General features: G+C 41.3%; 1 protein-coding gene across 1 annotated transcript in view; it reads left to right on the plus strand.

Annotated features, from left to right (window-relative positions):
* The window catches only part of VWA8 (von Willebrand factor A domain containing 8), a 519526-nt gene that overhangs the window by 374436 nt on the left and 123970 nt on the right, over nucleotides 1-21120 (plus strand). The window lies entirely within an intron of this gene.

A 21120-nucleotide genomic window follows, 5' to 3' on the forward strand; every position in this document is an offset into this window, starting at 1 on the left:
TTTTCTCAGTCTTTTTAAAAAAGTTATTTTATATTGATTTGCTTGCAAAGTTCATATACATTGTGTTTCACACTATTCTTCATTCGTATCGTGTTTCATACAATCATTCGCATGTGTTATGTTTTATAAAATTAATCACTTTTAGACCTTGCCCATAATTACCCTGCATTTTCACTCATATTCTTCCCCTTTCCTTTAACTCCTCTCTCCACACACCACTCTTGTCAGCATCACCAGGCGCTACCCAGGCAACAGGAAGACTGACTAAAATGCAGCCAGTCAGAGCAGAACCTCTGGACTAGGAAGAGAAGCAGAGTTATGCATCTGCTGGTCTTGTTGGTAGATGCCATTGGGTTGGTTTTGACTCATAGTGACCTCTTAGGGCTTCCTATTTCCTTTATACGATCTTAATGAACTTTGTGTATAAACCAGTATAAAATTTAGAATATGTTTTGTTTTATTTTATTTGAGTGCAAGTTTACAAATCATACTGCATTCTCATTCAATCATGTATAGACATTTTGTTTTGTAACCTTAATTAGAAGTGATTAATGTAACTAATTGCCATGTGCAGTGCTGACCTAGTATTTAGGGAGTTGTGCTGCTAACGCAAAGGCTGAGGCTCTCTGGCAATTTGAAGCCAACAGAGGATTATGAGAAAGAAATAGAAACAATGTCCTCCCATGTGATTTACAGCCTCGGACACACAGTGGAGCCTCGGTTGAGTCTGTGCCAACTTGACAGCAGTGAATTTGAGCTTTTGAGTTTGAACCAAATCTTTATTGTTCATTGCCTCTCCCTCCCCCTGTGTATCTACATATCACTCTTTGTTCCTTTCCTTCTCCCTTCTAATTTCTGCTAATACTCCAAGATTGGTTCTATCAGTGTGTAAACATCTCCTTGGCTTTTTAGATTGATGGTCTTGCACCATAACTCCTTTTGTGATTGACATTCATGACTCAGTAAAATATGTGCTCGATTCACCCATGTTACACAGCATTTCACAGATTCTTGATAATTTTTTTAATGATGCACAATACTCTATTGTGTGAATCCAGCATAGCCATTTGTCCGTTGATGGAGTCTTGGATTTTCTAACTCTTTGCTTTTGGAAATTATGCTACAATAAACATGGTGGGAGGGCCGGGGGAGGGCCCAGCTTGTGTTGCAGCTCCTATTTCTTTGGGATATACACCTAGTGGTAGGATTACTGGGTTAAATGGTATTTCTGTTCCTAATTTTCTAAGACAGCTCCAAACTGCTTTCTGTAGTGGTTGCCCCATTTTACATCTCCACCAGCAGAGGGGGAGTTCCAGTCTCTCTGCATGCTCACCAGCGTTCGCTGTAGATGGGATCTTGGTGACCACAGATCATCACGCTTTTTTCCTGGTGGATTCTATGCTACGAGCTTTTCTGTTAACAGGTGAATGCTTACCTACCAGGGCTCCTATTCATCTAATAAAGATTGGTTTTTCTCAATCCTATTGTTTCCAGATAATTAAGATTTCACTTTAGCTGTCTCAGTAAGTAAACTGAGCCAGACTAGAAAGAACTCTAAGAACAGAACCAACAGAATGAAAGAGAACCTCCCATCCCAGGGATAATTCAGTCAACTTGTTGTTGTTAGAAGTAACCTGAAGAATAAGGAAGGCCCGTCTAGACTCTAAAAAAACGCAAGTTTATTGTTGTGTCAGAACCGACTCAGAGCGGACCCTTCCTCCTCCAGCTGGACTTCCTAGTCTGTAAATTGGAGGAGATTTACAGAGCAGGGAGGTGATTGTCCACAGGAGGCCTGATGGGTTCTAACCACTGATCTTTCCATTAGCAGCCCAACAGATAATGTACTGTGCCTTCAGGCTCCCCGGTCCAAATAATTTCCAGAAAAATGCATAACTTTAAGTCTCAATTTGAAGTTTATAATGGAGTTAAAACCTGTTTAAGCAATGTCGTAGTTGATTGCCATCAAGTAGAGCATGACTCATAGCAATGCTAGGAACAAAAGACCTGAAGACTTTCTAGAACTAGCATCATTTTGCAAAGTTCTTAGAGTTTTCAGAGGTGTGTGGTTTAGGAAGTTCATACCACTCCGTAATTCAGAACTGACAGTTTCATTTAGAAAACTAATACAGATATTATCTAAATTCCCCTTCCATCTTTAAGAACCTTGACTATTATGGTTAATATTGAAATAATATACTTGTACACATTCTGGCTTCACCCTTTCCAGGACAGACCTGTTAGTTCTCTTGGTATTCCATGGTATATTCGGCAGCACCACAATTCAAAGGCATCAATACTTCTTCTGTCATCATTAGTCATTGTCCAGCTCTCTGATGCACAGTAAGTGATTGCGAAGACCATGGCCTGGATCAGGCACACCTTAATCTCTGGACATCGGTGCTCTTTAGCACTCTGGAGAGATCCCTGACAGGAGACTTTCCAATGCAACTCATCTTTGATTTTCTGATTTCTGAGCAAGAGTGTTGATTATGGGGCCAAGAAAGATGACGTTGTACAATCTTAGTCTCTTCTCCGTCTATCATGATGCTGTCAATTGGCCCAATGGTGAGAATCTTTATTTTCTTGAAGTTGAGCTTCAATCCATATTAAAGGCTGCAGTCCTTGACCCTCTGCAGCAAATGCTTCAAGTCCTCTTCAGTTTCAGTAAGCAAGGTTGTGTCCTCTGCATAATGCAGGTTATTGATGAGTCTTCTTCCAATCCTGATGCCTCATTCTTCCTCATAAAGTCCAGTTTTATTTTTAGACAAAATTAATTGTCCAAATTTTCTGCCATTGTTTTAACTTTTTATCATACCTCCTCTCTTCATTCCCACAGCTTTGTCATGGAAACAGATCATTTAATTGCTCTTATTTACATAAGTTCATGTTATTATTTACAAGTTTGAATAACTAAGTCTAAACAGGGATTATTATCAGGAAAATAGTATTTCTTAGCAAACAAAAATTTGCTGTTAAAATTCCCTTCCTATTTGAGCTTTCAAACTATTCCTCATTAATAGATTCTTTATTGAACACAGATCTGTTTTTCATTTTGAAATTGGAAAATGGCTTCATGGAAATATTAAGAAAAGAGATTCGGTTGTTAACGATAAATATTACTTGCTGTCTGTCAGCAGCAACTTTCACTGAGAGAGTAACTTGATCTCCATCTAGTGGCTGAATGGGCTTACTACATGGTAGAAATTCAAGTCGTTGGATCCCCTTGCGGGCAAAGGTTTACACACTCCAGCCTTGTGTGGTTTCTGTCGGTCATGAGATGTTCCTTTAAGTCAGCGGTAAAACAAAGACCAAGCAAGTCATCTGCCATATACTAATCTCCATCTTTTTTTTAATTCCTTTACATGGTAGGAAAAGAACCGTCTGCATATGGATAAGCAATATAAGTGACATACTTTATTACAGTCCATTTCCTTTGCTACACTTCACCCTTCTCAAGTTATGGGCTTTGAAGTCACTGTTGAGATGAGCTTTTGTTTTTGTTTAATTAATTCATAAATATTTTTCTTTGATCACTGTATCTTATAAAAGAATGTTTCTTGAACTCTGCATATAAAATATGTCCATTAATATTGCATGCTTTCATAGGATCCTGTTTATCCCCTAGAAACAACACTAACAATTACAAGTCTTGCCATGCTGTAATTCTAAGAGTCCCTGTTTTTCATTTTTAGAATCTGTGTTTTCAGAATCATGGGTTAATTATAAGACAATATTTTTATGATTATGCTCATGGAATTTTCTTTAAAATGCTTTTTTTACATATTGATTTAGTGCATTTTCATTTCTTCCAAGAGGACTGTTAAGGCTACAACCACCGCTTTCATCTTTAAAAACCAATCATCTTCTCTAAAAGCCTTTTTCTCATGGAAGCAAAAAAGCCAATAGGCTATATAGCTTTCAACATTGTGTTCTAATTACAGTAAATTAATCAGAAAATAAACCTCCCCCCAGTTTATTGCTGGTGGAATCATTTATACTTCCTTAGCTTTTCAAGTACTTGTTATACACCTGAAATATCACAGTTGAAGATGACTGAAAAATTGATGCCTTTGAGTTCTGCTGTTGGAGAAGAGTATTGCATATCCCATAGACTGACAAAAGAATGAAGAAATATGTCTTGGAGAAAGTGCAGTCAGGGTGTTCCTTGGAGGCAAGGATGGTGAGCCTTCATCTCATGCATTTTCGGCAGATTGTTAGGAGGGTCTGGTTCTTGGAGAAGGACATCATGCTTGGAAAGGTAGAGAGTCAGTGAAAGACAGGAAGACCCTCAATGAGATGGAATGATGACGTGGTGATTGAAACAATGGCCTCAGGGAGTTCTGGTGGCCTAGTGGCAAGAAGCTGCACTGCAACCCCGAAGGTACGCAGTTCCAATCCACCAGGTGCTTTGCTGGAGAAGGAGAGGCAATCTGCTCCTGTACCAGTCAGATCCAAATTGACTGAACACACATAAAAAAATAATAAATACATTAACAAACAATAGCCTCAAGTATATTGGATATGATGGTGATGGAACCAGGATAGACCAAGATTCAGATCCCTTGTTCGTATGGTTATCATGAGTCATAATCAACTCAACAGCACCTCCCAACAACTATAAGAATCATCTGAAATATCCTATAGACTTGGAATAGATTTATCCTTATCATGAAGTCAGTGTCTGATACATAGCAAACACACAAATATTTGAAAGCCCAAATTATAGAGACAAAGGAAGAAATACATGGAAAACAGAGCTAAGTTTTTTTTAAGTATCATCAACTAATTCCCTCCTTTTAAAGAAAATATTTAATATTATTTAAACAGTGTTTCTAAGTTTGAAAGTAGAAATAGCATTTCATCCAGCAATCTCACTATTAAGTATTATCCCAAAGAATTAAGAGCTGCAACACCAACTGGCACAGTTAGACCCATGTCTATTACAGCATTACTTATAGTAGCAAAAAGTTGGAAACAACCTAAGGGTCCATGAGTGGACAAAAGGCTAAAGAAACTGTGGTACATTCACATCATGGAGTATATGCATCACTGAAAATTGCTCAAGAATGTGTGAAATAGTGCACAACATAGCTGACTCTAGAGCAAATTTTGCTGAGTGGTGTTAAGACAGCCACAACAGGACAATTATGGTATAAAACCATTGATACACAAGTCTACGTTTACATAGTGGAGTATTATGCAACACTTGAATCCACTAGCTGCTCCATGAGATGAAAATGGACAATCTCTTCCTGTATGAAAACCCACAAGAGAGTCAGTGATGTGTTTGTTCTATCTTGATGCTACATAACAACAAGGATAGACAAAGACTTTGTGAGACTCTGTATAATATGAATTCATCTAGATCAAATGATATTGGGTGACCTAAGTCAGTCACAGAATGACAGTTGTCACATAAGCCCACTATTATAAAAACGTAAGGAGAGGTTTACACACAGCTAGAATGAGTCTTACATGATTAGCTAGAAAGGGAGAAAGAGGGGAGTAAAAATAAGTAAATAGATAAGTTTAGTGAAGAGAAAGGTAATACATAATAAGGGCTGATCAGTCTTTTTAATTAATCAGTTGTATGAGTTTGGGGCCAAAGATGAGGCATTTCTTGAACTTTTATCATTTTACACCATCTTTCGGCAAGATAATCTAGCTGTTTGTGTGCATATTTTCATCATACGTTCGTGTTAGTGAAATTCCAGCCATTGAAATTCATTCAGAATCTTTACGTTTTACAGCAAGTATCTAGTGGAAGGTGCGTTAGAGAGCTCTGGGGGCATAGTTGAGAGCGAGTTGCATGCTAACCAAAGCTCACGCTTCTCTGCCAGTTTTAATTCAGCAGCAGCTCTGTGGGAGAATGATGGGCAGTCCCCTTTGAAAACCCACTGAAGGGTCAGCTATGGGTCAGTTCCAAGTCGACAGCTATGAGTTTGAGTTTTGAGTTTCATCTAATGAAAAAACAAGGTCCCCTGGGGAGTGTAGCCCGTAGTGGTGTGCTGATAAACCAGTTTAAGGACTGGGGAGCCTCTGTGCAATGTTTTCCTATCTCCATAGTATAAATATCCCTGTCCAGCTGTTCACAAGCTACTAGTAGTTAATAAAGGAGCCCTCGTGACCCAGAAGGTAAGGAGTTGCTTTGCCATCCCAAAGGCAGGCAATTCAAACTGCCAGGTGCTGTGCAGGAGAAAGATGGACAATCTCATCTCGTGCAATTTACTGCCTCTAAAAACACACTGCAAAGTTGTTCATGGGTCAGTTTCGACTCAACAACAGAGTTGAGTTGAAAGGTTAATAACTCATTAGCAAAACTGATAATTACTAGTCAGTTCTCATACAGTTATATGGTCTGGCTCCAACAACCCAGCCAACTCCTGGAAGACTTCCAGCAATTACCTAAACTCAAGGTCTATCTGAGATATGACAGTGGCTCTGAGGACAGGGAGAGAGCACACAGGATCTGAGAACACAGCTGAGATGGTGTCATCCCCGGGAAATGCTGAAGCCTGCAGTTTCAACCACTACAGATTGGCAGTGCTCTTCTTTATCAGGAAGATGGTTTGAGCAAAGAAATAAAAGTCTTCGCTCAAGTCAGTTAACATTCTTAGACCCAATGTTTTAAAAACCCTGTTTCTCAGAGGAAATTGCCAGCTGGCTTCTCTATTTCTCCCTTTGGATCCCAGCTTTATCAGTGATTTCTAAGGACAGCTAAAATTAGATCAGCCACATCCCTCAAATAAGCAGAGCAACAAGTTAGGGAAGTGATACGTTTTTATCAACCTTTGAATGTATTCACCATGAAGGAGAGCCCTGCAAATTACCAAACTCATGGGAATGACAGAGCTTTCAACTAATATTAAAAATACAAATATCATTTAGGTTTTTCATATGTTAGAAAGAGTCCCACTGTAGGAAATTGGTTTTCAGATAATCAACAGAGATATGCCAACTCCTTTCTGTCATGACAGGCTGAATTGTGTTAGGTGGTGGTGCAGACTTAGAGAAGAAACTATGGTGGCATATTGGTAGGTGCTGTCTGTCAGCCCTGGCTCATAGTGATCCTGTGTATGTGAATGGAGCCCCTCTTGATCCTGCACTGTCCTTACAAGCACCCTCTCTTCAGTGCTTAAGCCTGTCATTCCATTACTGCCTCAGTTCATCTCATAGAGGATCTTCCTCGCCTTCGATGGCCCTTCACCCTTCCAGGCATAATGTCCTTTTCCAAGGACTCGCCCCACCTGATTACATGCCCAAAGCATGTGAGACAATAATCGTACCATCCTCAGTGCTAATGAGCATGCTGGGTGCACTTCTTCCAAGACACGTGTGCTCGTCAAACACGTGGATTTATTCACCCAGTGACTGTGCAGATGGGTTCAGTCAAACACAGAGATAGCAAGGACGGTGCAAAACCCGTGTCTCGTTCTGTTGTACATTAGGATCCAAACCAGCTTGATGACACCTGATTGTTGTGGTTGTTAAAACTGACACGTAGCTGACCCTCCAGAGGGTTTTCAGAGGATATTAATCACACGAAAGGAGATTGCCCATCTTTCTCCATGGGAGCAGCTGGTGGACTTGAACCCATGCCTTTGGGTTGCCATACTCCTTCCCACTAGGACACCAGAGCTCCATGATAGAAATTGTTTTAAAAACAACTTCCTAAAGCATTGTCAGGGAGCTGCACCTCATAGCAGCCACAGATTGTACCAAGAATGAATTACATTAATGTAGGTAAATCACTTAGCACAAAGTAACTATTCAGTAAGCATGTAAAAATTAGAGGAAAAATAATATTAGATTATAATTCCTCAAAGCTTATATGGATATGAGACTAAATTAAAATGAAGCCATGTGACCTGAACCAGTTATGTAACTCCACATCTATCATGGTGTTAAAATGTGGGCTTTGTTTATAATCCTGTTTGGAAAGAGTTTTGTCAGACCCAAAAAAGGAATTGAAAACATGGTCTCTGCCTAAACTTGTCAGCTTGAAGAAAAGCAGGAAATCAATGATGGGACAATTGTCAGCAGAGGATTATAGTGTTTAACCTTCCTCCAAAGACAAATTAGAACAGGACCAAAAAAACACACAGCAAAATATACATCACTCTTCAGCCCGAGTCCCGAGAGCAGTAGCTAGCAAGTTAAATTTGGAACTGCCTTTCTTAGCTTTTCTGTTTGAAATATTCTTCAGTCTCTCCTGATGAAGTTCTGAAAATGTTTCTCTTTAGTTTCTGTTTCCCTGATGTCAGACCTTGGTTGCCCAGACAGCATTACCAACTTTAAGTGGATGCCCTAACGCTCTCCTCTCAGCCTAAATCTGGAAATATCTATCAAACTCATTACAGTCGAGTCAGGACAGACACACAGCTGACCCTCCTGGTTTTCTGAGGCTGCAGATAACACAGGAGGAGATTGCCCATCTTTCTCCCACACAGCTGCTGGGGGACTCAAGCTCACAGAGAGGCCTGCCTTTGGGTTAACAATGCACCTAGCTTCCTATGGACTAGGCCATCAGAGAGGTCTTAAAAGACTTTGTATGTGCCTTTGTATAACCTCATTCGATCATGTTTGTTCTTGGGGGAAGTCCATGTTTCTGAGGTGCCAAATTATACACCTCAGTGGCAAGCAGTAATAAGTATCCTTTCAATGGCCTTTAATATTAATGATAGAAATCTCTCTCCTCTCTCTCTTCTCTCTCTTCTCTCTCTTCTCTTCTCTCTCTTCTCTCTCTTCTCTCTCTCTCTCTCTCTCTCTCTCTCTCTCTCTCTCTCTCCTTGCTATCAAATTGGAACCAACTCCTAGCTGACCGTCCTTCACTAAGTTTCTAAGTCTGTAAATCACAAAGGAGGAGATTGCCAGTGTTTCTTGGAGCAGCTGGTGGATTTGAAGAGCCAGAGAGGTGTGGCCTCTGGGTTAGCATTGTGACTCTCTTTGGATTGTGCCACGAGAGTTCCCTAATATTAGTGATAAAAAGCAGAATTGAATTCTCCATCAGTTATTCTTTTAAACCAATAGCTATTGAGTTATTTACAACTCAGAGTGACCCCACGTGTGTCAGGGTCGAGCTGTGCTCTGTGAGGCTTTCCGTGGCTGATTTTTTTCAGCAGTCAATCACCAGGTCTTTCTTCCGAGGCATCTCTGGATGGACTCTAACCTCCAGCCGTTTGCACGACTCAGTGATTGCTGGGTCATCTTGTAAAGCCCTGGTCCTTTTTTCCTTTGGTAAATAAATAAGTAAATATATGACAAAATTTCCATATCACTCAAATGAATGAGGCAGTAGAATTTTTTACTTTTTTATACTAGTTTATCTACAAAATTTTAATGCTTTGTTTTTCAGACCAGACTCTGATACTACCCTCTCCCCCCTTAGATCTTCATACTCATTCTACAATAATGATTTTATCCGATCTTTTTTTTCCCTTGTGGAACTGAGTCAGTTCAATCAGCATAGTGCTCTCCAGTCCCTCCCAAGTTAGGTAGTAATTTAGAAAATTATTGCTCCTCTGTGCTGCATAGTATTCTATTGTATGACTGTGCTATAATTTCTCAATCCATTTGTTTGTGGTTGGACATCTGGGCTGTTTCAATCTTCTCGCTATGATGAATAATGCTGCTACAAACATTGGTGTACAAGTCTTCATTTGTGCCTCAGTTCTCGTTTTCTCAGGGTATATTCCAAGCAGTGGAATAGCTGGGTCATATGGAATTTCTATGTTCAGCTTTTTGAGGAAGCACCAGACTGCCTTCCATAATGGTTGCACCATTTTACAGTCCCACCAACAATGTATAAGAGTTCCCTTCTCACCACATCCTCTCCAACATTTATTACTTGCTGTCTTATTAAACTTTGAGGCAGTGGAATCTTAACTATTGAGTGGAAAGGGACATCAGCAAGCACTGTTGATTGTGATGGGGGCGGGAAGTTAGGACTGGTTGAATAGATGTGAATGAATGAGTGGCCATTATGACCACTAAAAAGTAGTTCAGATCTCATAAATCTCTCCTTCCCCAACTAATGGAGGGTTAACTCTGGCAATCTGTCAGCCCTCTGTAAGGAGCATCACTGAAAGACAGACTCCATACACAAGTACTGCTTTTCTATTGATCTACTTTAACCCTTCGAATGCGTCTAGAAAAATCAATGTCTCTTAGAGTTAAGGATGATGATCGTTGGTTCCACTTCTGTGACGTTTGTCTCTCAATATGGATTTTCTAGTGTAGATGGCAGACCTGTGGAGGGGCAGGGCTGTGTGAATAAGGTGTGTTGGCCTATCTACAAAGGGATTAGCTATCCACCATTCCACAAGAGGACTGGTCCGTCTCAAAAATCCACAAGAGAATTGGCTAGTCTTGCCAATGAATGAACAGCCTAGCTGCAGAGACCAGGCATTCTTCCCTTACCAGAAGGAATTCTTGCCACACCAGAAGAGATTTTTTTACTTACCCTCCCTGAACCCAGTGAAATGTAAGACACACTTTGGGATGGCAGCAGCAGTGATAGATGAAGTGGAGAATCAGACGTGATATGGGATTTTGGGGGGTGGGAAAGTGTTAGGGAGGATTGGAGTTGGGGGAGCCAATATTGGCAGGACTGAGAACTCGGGAACACTTACAGCCATGTGGCTTGAGGCTAACATGCCCGCATGCACATCTTGGGAGCTGTCTTTACTGTATTTTATTATTAATCTGAATTATAACCTTCTTAACTCTCCCAGTATGGTTCTGTATGGTCTGTGAGCTATTACATTGGATTTTGGACCCAGCTAAGCAGTGTAATTGGTTTTGAAATGAGAATAAGGAGGCGTGGGAACATGGGGGAACATTCTGACCTTATGGGAATTGGTTTTGTGTTATTGATGTTGTGGCCAGGGATAGTTTTCTCCTGTGAGGTTGGTAAAGGTCAGATAAGAGACTCCTCATGTGGCCCTTGCTCTTTTTACAACTTCCCAATAGGAATAGCAACAATGTGATGGTGAGAAGAATGGAGCCTGATCTGCTTCCTGTCTCAATACCGTATTTTAAAAGCGTTTATAATAAAGAGTATATTGGAGCTGGAGGTTGGGGCGGGGGGAGAAACCCCCAGAGAGGTGAAATTGGCACAGAGAAAAATGAAAGTCTGTCATCATTCTTTGTCTGACAGATAAGTTCTCCTCTTTAAGTTACCTGTATGCATGGTCATTGTGTTAGCAATCCAACAGACTAACCACCAGACCTTCCTCATATCTGTATTGGACATTTACAACTTTCTCATGTTGTGAAGATACTTCAAGAAGTCACAGTTTGAACATGTTTGGTTGTTTTTAAAATTCTAACAGAAAGCTTTTCTTTCCTTTTTTGGTTGTTAATTTATACTTTTTAGTATCCTTGTGGGATGTTGGAGGAGCACTGGTGACAATCTGTAGCAAGTTGCCCTCTCGGAGGCCAGGAGGCTTTGAACTGCTGGTTCTATTGATGTTGAGATCAATATTCTGTAACTAGTTGTTGTTGTTAAGTGCGGTCGAGTCTCAGGCAACTCATAGCGACCCTACGAAGGAGAGTCCTCGACGTTTGGGTGCCTTTCATCCTCTCTCCAGGTTCATAGGGTTTCCGGAGGCAAGCTATTACGAAAATGGATGCCACTCCTCCTTCCAATTGTTACTAGTAGCAGTGGCTAAACCCTGTATGGAAAAACCAAAAAGACAATCTATTTGAAAGGACTGGTGCCACGGACCCCTGAGGGAAAGTGAAGAGGGAACACTAACACCCAGGGAGAATTTCAGTTGTGAAGGCCATTTAAATTCCTACCGTCCTAAAGTGTCAATGATTTCATCCTGCTTGGATCCACAATCATCTCCATTGGTACCAGCAGGCAAGAAATAGAAAGATGTTTTGCATTGGGAAACTCTGCTGCCAAGGACTTCTCCAAGGTGCTAAGGAGCAATGATGTCAGCTTAAAGACCTAAAGGGCACCTGATTCAAGTCATGATCTTTTCATTACTTGCTATTCATCTGAGAGGTGGACAGTGGATAAGAATGACAGAAGAGGAACTGGTACCATTGAGTTGCGGTGTTGGAGAAGAGGACCAAATGTCCCATGGACCTCCAAAAGAACGGACACATGTCTTGGAGAAAGTGCGCCCAAGGCCTCCTCTGAGGCAAAGATGATAAAACTTCATCTCATTTACTTTGGGCATGTTTGTAGGAGAGGCTGGTCCTTGGAAAAATGCCTCCTGCTTGCAAAGGTGGAGGGTCAGCAAAAGAGAGAAATGCCCTCAGTGAGATGGACTGACACAGTGACTGCAGCAATGAGCTCAAGAGTGTCAGCGAGGAGGAGGATGGCACAGGATAAGATTCAGATCTATGGCTCACAGGGTCGCTATGAGTCATAGTCAACTCGATGGCACCTAACAATACTAGTTTTAAAAGAAGAAAAAGACTCTCAATCATAATAATAACAACAAAAATAACTAATACTTAAGTGATCTATTATTTAGATCAGCACTTTTCTAAGTGTTCACATACTTTAACTCAGGCACAATAAGCCTTGGAAATAAGTACTGTTACTACATTAGGTTACAAACAAGGAAACAGAGGCATGAAGATAAATAATCTTGTTTATCATTAAGTGATCTTCTTTTAAACGGGTCTAACCTTGTTCACCCACATAGCCATCTCCCAACATGTTTCAGCCCTCAGGGGCGGGAAAAGAACCTGCCCTTTTGAGCCCTATTGATAGAAGGCCATGCTAGATGGCATTCTTTCCAATTAGCTTTCAAAAATATGTTCAAACTGTGCTCCTATTCAGTGATCTCTGTCCCCTGTTTAAGAAACATTAATTTAAAAACTGTACAAAAATTTGTTTTCTCTTCCCCCCGTACTCGCTGCCATTGCGCTGATTCCAACACGTGGTGACCCTCCGTAATCCTCCAGGGCTCGAAGTCTTCACAGTTTAGCTGCCTCTTCTCTCACCCATGGAACACCTGGTAGACTCCAACTGCCAAATTTCCAGTTAGCAGTCACCTCAGCTCCTTGTCCTATATAATTATAATTGAATTTTAATTAAAGTTCAATGTAAATAATTGAAGCAGCCGATCTGAGAGGGGTTAAAAGTATTTTCCTGCACTGTTTTCCTTTGAGCCTCTGCAGGACTCGCTGGTAGGAAGACAGGTATTTCTGGTGGGAAGATGAGATTTTGCAGCACAATCACCATCCACTTTCCAGGCGAAGCCTAGCCATGTATCCCCACCACAATCAGTGTCCCTTGGTGCTCTTTATTTCCATTAAAGAAAAACAAAAACAAAACCACTTGCTAAAAGCTTTGAACCCAGAGAGAAAGCTGCACTATTTCCAGAGCAGATGGAGAAGCCTTCAAACTACAGAGAAGGCAGAAGACTGGCTGGGCCACAGAAGCCATGGAGCTTACCTGGCCAGGCTCTGTGGCAATGGAAGCTGGCATGTCATCCACTCAGAAGTTCTTCTCCTTTTCCAAAATGCTCTGTTCCATGATTTTAACTTTGTTGTTCTTTCCAGCAACATTTGTATATGCAGGAAATAACTCATTTTTATGGTAATGGAATTTTTACATAAATATTGCCTAGTGATTAATTAGACACATAGGAAAGGTCTCTGATAGCACACTCTGGTGGTGTTGTCCATAGCTTCCCACAGACGTCATGTCTTTGATGGCTTGAACCCATCCATCAGTGGTTCCTCAGGAGAAAGTGAATAGTCTTCTCTTGTTTCTACTTACAGCCTCAATGAAGGGTCACTGTAAATTGGAACTGACTTGATGGTTGTGAGTTCTGAGTTGAAACTAACATAAACATGTTGTTGTGTACTGTCAAATCAGAACCGACCCATAGCTGACCCTTCAGCAGGTTTTCAGAGGCAGTTAATCACATGGGTGGAGATTGCCCATCTTTTTCCTGCAGCAACTGGTGGATTTGAACCATGTGCCTTCTGAATTGGATCACAGCTTCTTGCTATTAGGCCACCAGTGTCCCCTGGCCATCTGCTTCAGTGTAGATTGTTGTTGTTGTTGTTGTTGTTGTTTTTTAAGTGCCATCGAATTGTAGACGACTCATAGTGACCCTATGAATGAAAAACCTGGACACTTTCCTGGTTTCTCCAAGTTCATAGGGTATCTGGAGGCAAGCTATTTCAGAAGCTCCACCAAACACTGTCCACGATGGGTAACCATTATCGCATTTGACACAACAGTGCCACAGTGTTTAGCATCACAGTGACCACAAGTTACCTCTGTACAGTAAATGAACAGACCAGTATGGACAAAAAAACCCCTATGAAGCTACTCTACTCTGTAATATAAGGAATCGCCATGAGCTGCAGTTGATGCAAGGGCAGTAGGTTTGATTTTTTTTGTTTGTCGGATTGATTGATTGATTGTACAGTTACCCCTTAAACTATGTGGGAGTTATGAGTTCCCACAGCCTGAGCAGTCTCAAAGTCCCTATCTAACTTTTAACTGCTGGCAACTTGACTACTGACCAAAAGTCTACTAGTAACATGAACAGTCAATGAACACATATTTGGTATACTGTGTATGTTAGAGAGCTCCGTAATCTAGTGGTAAAGAGTGATATTGCCAATCCAAAGGCAGGTGGTTCAAACCTACCCGCTGCTCTGTGGGAGAAAGATGGGCAGTCTCCTCCTGTTCATTTTGCTGCCTCCCAAAACCCACTGGAGGGTCAGTTATGAGTCAGTTCTGACTCAATGGCACATAGCATATGTATTATACGCCCCACCCACATAAAAGCTGTGTTTTCATGGTTTCCATGCCTGCGGGCCTCGCTGCAGTAACAGCCTCACAGATTTCCATTTATTTGTTCATAGCAATCCTTACACTAGGCAATGGCCAGCAGCTGCAGTTACACACCTCAATCTACAGCACATATCAAGCAATTCCACTTTTTGTTGTAATGACATGTCTTTGCTGTGCTTCTTGAAATTACTGCCAGCACCACTACTGTCCCCTCTTTTTTTGTTTGCTTTATTTGTTAATAACTGGAGCCCAAATGTTTCAAGTATAATCAAATTTACATTTTGCATTTTATTATTTTTTAGAATTTTTTATTGGTTTTTTCCTTTTTTTGTTAATTTCCATTCATTCGTTGTTGCCCTTTTCGCCCCGCCCACCCCTCCCCTCCTGTTTGTTCTTCTCTCTGAAAAGTAAAAGAAAAATTCTGTCATTGTTGTACAATCCCTCCCCCTAAGTCCACTCCACTTATGCAGTCTTCCTTCATGATTCATGTCATGACAATAATACCTAATCATATATACCTTTTAAAGAGTTCTTGCTCACATAATTTATCCCATCTTTCTCAGTCTCCCCCCCAACCCCTATGTCAGTCCTGTTTTACAACAGTGGCACTATGCAGTATTTGTCCTTTTGTGACTGAGATAATTTTACTTAGCATAATGTCCTCCAGGGTCACCCATTTTGAATAATATTTGAATAATATTACATGAGTTCCTTGTTTTTCAATGAAGCATAGTATTCCATTGTGTGAATATACTACAGCTTCTTTATCCATTCATTTGTTGATGGGCATTTAGGTTGTTTCCACCTCTTTGCTATTGTGAACAAAGTTGCAATAAACGTGGGTGTGCATACATCTGCTTGAGTGGCAGTTATGGTTTCTTTAGGGTATATTCCCAGTAGTGGAATTGCTGGGTCAAATGGTATTTCTATTTGCTACTGGCCCTTCTTGCATGTCCCTCAGTGGTATGCACCGTTTAGGATTTTTCACTAAATATAAAAAATGAGGGAGAACTGTGAGAGATCTCATTTTACTGCAATATGCAATTTTTCTGTCATTTCATCATATATATCTCGAATGACTATCTTGGTGAATCACAGTTCCTTAAAATCCCCATTGCTTCCTTCCTCCCATAGTTATTTCATCTGACAACCCTGCTTAATGTCTAGAGCTGGTTAGATTAAGGTAGATGAGCCATAAAATTCCTAAGAAGATGCATGGTGTAGAATTTTCAGTGGCATTGGCAGGTTGTCATCTAATGAATTGCCTAAATCATGACAAACAGTAGCGATTTCCAACCCTTGGGAATCAATCTGCAGGTTCCTATGAAATATTTACTCTGTATCCACTGATGTTGGCCTGTGAGGGCTACTGAAATAGGAAGCCCAGGTTTCACCTTTAGGGACCTTATCGCCTTGACAGAAGGTGATCCTGTATGTTAAGTAAAAATGATCCATCACGTTTTCATTGTTGCAATTTTTATGGAAGCAGTGTTGAAATCTACTCAGGCAGGTAAGTTGCATGGGAGGAAATTGACCATCTTTCTCCTGGGGAGCCCCTGGGGGATTCAGGTCACCCAAGATGTGCCACCTTTGAGTAAGCAACCCAACTTCCTATAGACTGCACTCCCAGGAAAAGAAGAAAAAAAAAAGGAGGGAAGCTCTTTTTCTTTTGTTTTTGTTGGTGTCATGTGCCATCGAGTCAGAACTGACCCATAGCAGACCCTCCAGTGGGTTTTCAAAGGCAGCAAATCACATGGAAGGAGATTGCCTATCCTTCTCCCAAGAGCAACTGATAGATTCGAACTGTGTGCCTCTGAGATTGCAGCACAAGTTCTTACCACTTCGCTGTCAGAGTGTCCTCTCCTTTTCTTTCTTAAAGAGTGTGATACAGTGGCTATAACAGCAGGTTCAAGCAGAGCAACAGTGACGAGGATGGTGCTGGGCTGGGAAGTGCTCCCTTCTGCCGGGTATGCAGAGTCGCTCCGAGTCAGATCTGACTTGACAGTACCTAACTGCAACCAGTGTCAGTGGATGAACAAAGTACCGTGAATATTTGCATCTCACAGCTTCTCCCTAATGCACCAGACTTCTGCCCCTTAGCTGTATTCCTGTGAAGTGGGTATTTGACAGGAGACTTTCAGAGAAACCTCCAGGTTTAACTACTCAGTTCCCATTTCCTGTACATGCCAGTAGGACTCAGAGATCGTGAGAATAATCTGTTATTCAGAATCATATACGTTAGAGGAGATCTGCAGAGATCTAGGAGGCTGTGTCAGTATGTGCCATCAAATCTACTATGACTCAGAACGACCCTATGAACAACTGATTGAACCCTTCTCTATCCTGTGCTGTTTTGAGACCTTGATAGAGCCACGGTGTCAGTCCTTCTTGGGGAGGGTCTTCCTCTTTTATACTGATCCTCCACTCTTTCAAGTGTAATGTTTTTTTCTAAGGAAGAAGCAGTGGTTTTCAGGCTGGTGCAGGACTGGGCTGTGCTTTGTTCTGTAGAGCACGGAGTCACTATGAGCCGACTGTCTGATACCTAACACGGCTGATTTCTCCACAGACCACAGGGGGGTATCATTGAGCTTAACAGGAGTATCCAGCTAATGAACAATCTGCACTTCAACAACTAATTATTTGTTGTCATTCACTGTATTTGAAAGTTAATAAGGAAAAAGCATCTTTAGTTTAGCCAGAGGTTAGCTATTGTTCCAGTAGGAGATCTTTCAACCTTCAAATGAAAGATTTTTTTTTCCTTTCATGAAGAAGATTGATGCAATTTGTATAGAAGGCTGCAGTGTTTAACCTACTATAGCAAGCTCTTAAAAAAAAAGTCCTTGGGCCTATAGGTAATATCATGATATATGGAGAAAAGATTGAGGCTGTTAACATACTTCATCTTACTTGGATCTACAATCAGTACACTTGATACCAGCAGTTAGGAGATCAGGAGACATTTTGCACTGGGAAAGTCTATAGTCAGAGACCTCTCCAAATTATTGAGGAGCAAGGTTGACACCAGTTTGAGGACTAAGTTGCACCTGATTCAGATCATGGTCTTTTCAGTCACTTGCTCTGTATGTGAGAACTGGACAATGAAGAAGGATGACAGAAGAATTGATGCTTTTCAACTGTGGTATTGGAAAAGAGTACGGAAAATCACAGGGACTGTCAAGAGACAAACAAATACGTCTTGGAAAAGGTGCAGCCAAGATGATCACACTTTGTCTCATGCTTTGTCTCACATATTTTGGGCTATTCCTTGGAGAGGGACATCATGCTTGGAAAGGTGGAGGGGCAGCAAAGGAGAGGAAGACCCTCAACCAAGTGAATTGACACAGTGACTACAGCAGTGAGCTTGAGTGTATCAGAGATTGTGAGGATGGCACAGAATAGGACAAGATTTGGATGTTATTCATAGTGTTGCTATAAATTACACTTGCTTCAATAGCACTTAACAACAACAACATGAGAAAGATGTCAGAGCTCTTAGGGAAGTAGCATGGCACAGAGAAAAATTTTTTAGACTAAGAGTTAAGTGCTAGCTTAATGGTAAGGAATTGTGCTGCCAACCCCAAGGCATGTGGTTCGAATCTGCCAGTTGTTCCACAGGAGAAGATGGGCATTCCCCCATGCAATTTACTGCCTCTGAAAGCCCACTGGATATTCAGCTGTGTTGAGACAGTATGTACAACAGTCTTCAGTCTTACTCCACCCCAGTGTGTGGTTGGGGACAGTTACCTCATCTCTCTGGGCCTCAGTAAATGGAGCTTCCATGGCCTAGTGTTTAGGGAGCAACACTGCTGACCCAAAGGCTGGCAGTTCTAACCCACCAGCTGCATCATGGGAGAAAGGTGGGCAGTCTCCTCTTGTGCAGTTTGCAGCCTGTGTAAACCCACTGGAGGGTCAGCTATGGATCGAGTACAACTCTGCGACAATGGGTAAGTGAGTGAGTGAGAAATGGGACCAATCATAGTAGCTGCTTCACAAGATTGTTATGAAAACCAAATGACATTATGGATGTTCAAGTACTCTATACACTATAAAGCTATATAAAATAGGGCACGCTGCTTCTGACAACAAATTTACAATGAGTGCAGGGAAGCTTGCAGAACACCAGGAAACAAAACTGCAGACCCCTCACTATCAAGTCACTTGTGAGTCACGTGATCTCAGGTGGTAGAGAGTGCAGCTGCTCCTAGGGTTTTCTTGGCTTTAATCTTCACAGACACACATCACCAGGCCTTTCCTCTGCAGCACTGCCAAAGAAGTTCAAATCTCCGTTGAGCATGTGTAACCATTCTGTACCACCACCTCAAATACTAATTTTAAAACTGCAGAACACCTATTAAATGTAGTAGCCTTAGGAAATTACTGAATATACATAGTAGTACTTTTTAACTTAGGAATTGCATAAGGAATTGGTAAGGATACTTTTTGGTAAGGTAATACTTTTTGGTAAGAAATTGTGCTGTCTCCTCAAAGGCAGGTGGTTCAAATCCACCGGCAGCTCTGCAGAGGAAAGCCGGGCACTCTCCTCCCTTGTAATTTCCTGCCTCTGAAAAGCCCACTGGGGGTCAGGAATGAGTCAGTTCCGTCTCAGTGATACTTAACAACAATACAGATCCAAGTGAACAGCCTAAGGAATGAGATTCTTTCCTCCCTCAGCCAGCTTTGGGAAGGCTCATTACTTGCTGCAGTAATAATTTTTGTTTCATCTGCCTCTGACTTGAGTGAGTGACCACTGGTGGTAGCATATCATCTTGAGATGTAAGATTGAGTAATCTGATACATATTCTCATATCTGTGGTTTGGTATGCCTTTTTACTGCAGGTTTCAGAAGTTTTCTACCTTTGAGGCGTCCAGGCATACCTGTTTTTCTGTTAGTCTCTATTAGTGGAAAATACTGCCTTTTCTTTCTCTGATAGCCTTCCACCTCACAAGTTTCAGTTTTTGCAGATTTAACTGTATGTAAAAGAAGAGTGTTATGATAAATAAGGTCACCCCTACACAGTGTATCTATCTCAATGTATGGAATGTATTGCAATTATTGGATGCCATCAAATCGATTCTAAGTCATGGCGACCCCATGTGGCAGAGACCACAAGGTTCTAGCTGTATAATCTTTACCATTCCTATGAGTCTGAGCTGATGAATAACAGTGATTATGGATCAGATCACCATGTCTTTCTCTAGCAGAATCAAGAAGCGTTTTGGTTAGCAGCTAAGCACTTAACTGTTGCACCACCAGGGAGGGATCCTTATGAAAAATGTTAGAGCTCAGTAAGTATTTGGTATGGCTATTTGCTTTTTCTGTGAGAGATCATAAGGCAACCTAAATGTACAGACTGGGCCCCAGAAAGATTTTGTCTGAGACTGTCTATTTACTTCATGGCAGAACTAGAGCTTCAACATTTCTGTACGTTTACTATTCTGCCTTAAGAAAGGAGTTGTATGGAGGAGGGCTTTGGAGAGTTCATGCATTCTTACTATCTGGGGGCCATGAACCTCAGTCTGTGCCCAAATCCATCCCTTCCAGAATCTGAAACCTCCTTCTTCTTTTCTTCCCTAGAAGCTTGAGCCCCTTCTGTCCAGCAATGGCTTTGGGATATTGCTCTGCCCACATCCATGCCCACATCCAGAAGCCCTCCCTGGTCTGCTCTGTCCCATGAGTTCTAAGGGAGCAGCAGGCTCCTTTATCAGGGGGTTGTCAAGTAAGACATTGTGTTAATGATATTGGAAGGCGCTGACCCTGCCCAGAGCAGCTTCCCACATGGCAGTAGAGGGACCAGAGGGAATGTCACATTGCTGCTGGTCTCTAAGGCACAGTAGCCTTGCCCTGTGCCCTGGAGTGTCCCCTGCTCTCTTAGCCCAGCCCACAGAGTCCTATACTTCATCTCATTCACATTTTTAACTTATTTGAAAGTGTTGTTGTTGCTGTTATGTGCCATCAGACTGGAACCAACTCAGAACTTACTCTCTAAGGAGTTTTCAAAAGCAGTTAGTTAATCGCATGGGAGGAGTTCACCTATCTTTCTCCTGAGGAGCAGGTGGTGGGTTTGAACAGCTTACCTTTAGATTGGCAGCACAACTCTTTGTGACTCAGCCCTGAAAGCTGCCTATTTGAAAAGAGAAAACAAAAAATAAAATTGCAATACTGTCTTTCCTGGCAGCTTTAACTTTTCTTTCCTAGAAACGATTTAACTCTTCCACAGTAATAGGAGAAAGAACTCCAGGGCTTGACTGCTGTAGGTTTGGGTTGGCATCAGTAGTAATAAAGTTATCTGTAAAAGTCTTCATATATTCACAATAATAATATGATTCATTAGTATATAATA

The sequence above is a fragment of the Elephantulus edwardii genome, unplaced genomic scaffold (genome assembly GCF_000299155.1).
Source record: "Elephantulus edwardii isolate Elephantulus edwardi_28Jun2011 unplaced genomic scaffold, EleEdw1.0 scaffold00036, whole genome shotgun sequence".
Taxonomy (NCBI): domain Eukaryota; kingdom Metazoa; phylum Chordata; class Mammalia; order Macroscelidea; family Macroscelididae; genus Elephantulus; species Elephantulus edwardii.